The sequence below is a fragment of the Panthera uncia genome, chromosome D2 (genome assembly GCF_023721935.1).
Source record: "Panthera uncia isolate 11264 chromosome D2, Puncia_PCG_1.0, whole genome shotgun sequence".
Classification (NCBI taxonomy): Eukaryota; Metazoa; Chordata; class Mammalia; order Carnivora; family Felidae; genus Panthera; species Panthera uncia.
The window spans coordinates 11,381,320-11,383,640 of NC_064818.1; the positions used below are offsets into that span (position 1 = coordinate 11,381,320).

The 2,321-nt window shown below is 48.6% G+C and overlaps 1 long non-coding RNA gene across 1 annotated transcript; it reads right to left on the reverse strand.

Annotated features, from left to right (window-relative positions):
• Positions 1-255: 255 nt before the first annotated feature.
• LOC125933235 (uncharacterized) lies at positions 256-1,639 on the reverse strand. The gene is made up of 3 exons (XR_007460898.1): positions 1,254-1,639; positions 593-822; positions 256-472 (listed from the first exon to the last, which is right to left on the reverse strand). It is a non-coding gene; the product is annotated as an uncharacterized LOC125933235 (long non-coding RNA).
• Positions 1,640-2,321: the final 682 nt, after the last annotated feature.

Below are 2,321 nucleotides of genomic sequence, written 5' to 3' on the forward strand. Positions count from 1 at the left end.
CCCATAGCCCCAGGTTGCTGAAACTATGTGGCTGGAGGAAAGAGCAAGGATTTGAGAGGGAATCATGACAGGCACTAGGGAGCAGGCCAGGGCTAGCCAATGAGGGAGAGAAAGGGGGTTTGGGGTCCGCCAGACAGCAGCCACTAGAACTAACCCTCTTACCATGGGGGGCCAGGCATGCACCCTAGCAAATGGCTGTGGTAGAGCCACATCAGATTTGCCAGCTGTGGGGACTTTGCCTCAGTTTCCTCATTTGTGAAGTGGGGATATCGTGAGGATTAAAGGAAGGGTTAATAAGGGAAAGGATTCAGTAAGTATCCGCTTTAATACTGTCCTGAGAAATCATGGTGGAGTCAGATCCCCAAACCCCCTGGAGAGCTTATCTGTCAAGTTCTCCTGGATTCTGAAGTTCGGCAGTTCCTTTGAGGGTGCTGTCCCCAGACGCAGGGCCATGATGAAGTTTCCCGCAGTCCTTCACAGAAGGAGAAAAAGGAGGTCAAGTTGGTGGGTATCTGTAGAAGGTAGGCCACGGTCCTTTGTTCCAGGATTATTAACTTTAAGGCCCCCATAGTAGGCAGCTGTCATTGCATACCTCCAGAGGGTTTCACCCGCGTTCACCACAATGTCAATGGCAGCCTGGCTGGCTCATTTCCTGACTTGGACCGTGCTTGATTTTCTTGTCTTTCTCTTCTTTTTCCTCCTCCTCATCTTCGCTCTCCTCTTCTTCCTCCTCAGTGTCCTCACTGGTGATCAGAGGAAGAAGGGAAGGCCACCAAGAATGTAGCTCAAGAGCCAGTCTTCACCTGGGAACAGAGACACAGCCTGGGCAAGAATGGAGAAAAGAGAGAGAGGCTTAGCTTACTTTCTATGTTTCAAAATAGACATAGCAAACTTAACGAAGCAAACAAACAAAAAACTCCCCCAGGAAACCTTAAGCATAAGAGAAAGAAAGGAAGAGATATGAAAATATAGACTTTGGTCTCCTTTGTCCTTTCCAGAAAATACATCTATAAATAAGTCCTTCGTGGACAGCCAATGAACAAGACAAAGATAAGTATCTGCATTCTGAAGCAAGCCACCTAAATATTCTCCTTACCATGCATTTACTATGCTAGTTTTCCAATTTCTGTTCTTTAAATTCCATGCCATTTCTATTCTTAGAAGAAGTGAATAAACAGGGAGTCGAGATAATTTGGTCAAAATATAGGACTGCAAAGCAGGATTTCTAATAGGCAGTTAGCAGGGGCGCTTACCAATGGGGAACTTGATAAATTTATTTTCTCTGAATCTCCTTGTTTAAGAAAATGAGGGAATTGCATTAGATGATCTCCAAGGAGATCATTTTGAATTTCAGTGTGGATTTTCCCAGCTACATCAAAAAGCCTGGAAATGAAGCCAGGGCATTTAATACACTGAAAGGCTTTAATTCGGCTGACCCCCTTTATTCCCTGATGCCGGTCTACAGAATCTGCTTCCATAAACCGTAACCATTCAGTCCAAATGCCAGAGCTCAGGACCCCCAGGGGAAGATATGAGCCAGGGTCATATTTATTTCCCACCCACTGGACAACTATTTGATGGGCACTTCCTGTGTGCCTGGCTCTGGATGAGATCCCAGGAACCAGACAAGTAAGGAAGACCTCTCTTCGGAGCATTCAGAATCCAGGGGGAAGGAATTCAACACAAGCAATTCCCGATACTGTGATGTGTGCTTTAACAAAGTGTGCAGAGGGCACGGTGGTCACCCATGTCTGCGTGCCCCAGGCCAACCAGGTCTCCATAGCCCTGTGGAACATGACGCACAGAACTTCCCTGATAAGAGAAAAAGAGTCCTCCGGTAGCAAACAGTCACACACAGTACTATCTTCAGTGATGATTTGGAAAGGTCAAAACGTACCCTGGTGACAGAAGCCAGCTCTGCTCCAGGGAAGAAACCAGTAGGAATTCAAGTTGCAATGCTGCCGTTTCTTACTTGGAGAGAGCCACTGGACCACCCTGGGCTCCAGCCCCGCACTGGCTGGGAAATGACCACCATCCTCTGGGCCCAGGGAGGGCAGGTGCGGCTTCGTTGTGGGGAGGGCAACTGCCATTCAATTATTCAAGCCACCCCTCTGCCCTCTCTTCCCCCACCCACCCCGCCCTGCCTCTCCCCTGTCTCTCTGTTCTCCTTCCCCAGTTTCTCTCAGCCACGCTACCTCCGAGAAGACAGAAGGGAAGCATTGTGCCTCCACCCCCAGTCACCCACTGGGACTCGGTGACCATTAGGTGAGGGAGCTCAGCTTATAGCTGATGCTCAAAAGCTACTGCTGATCCACTGCTCA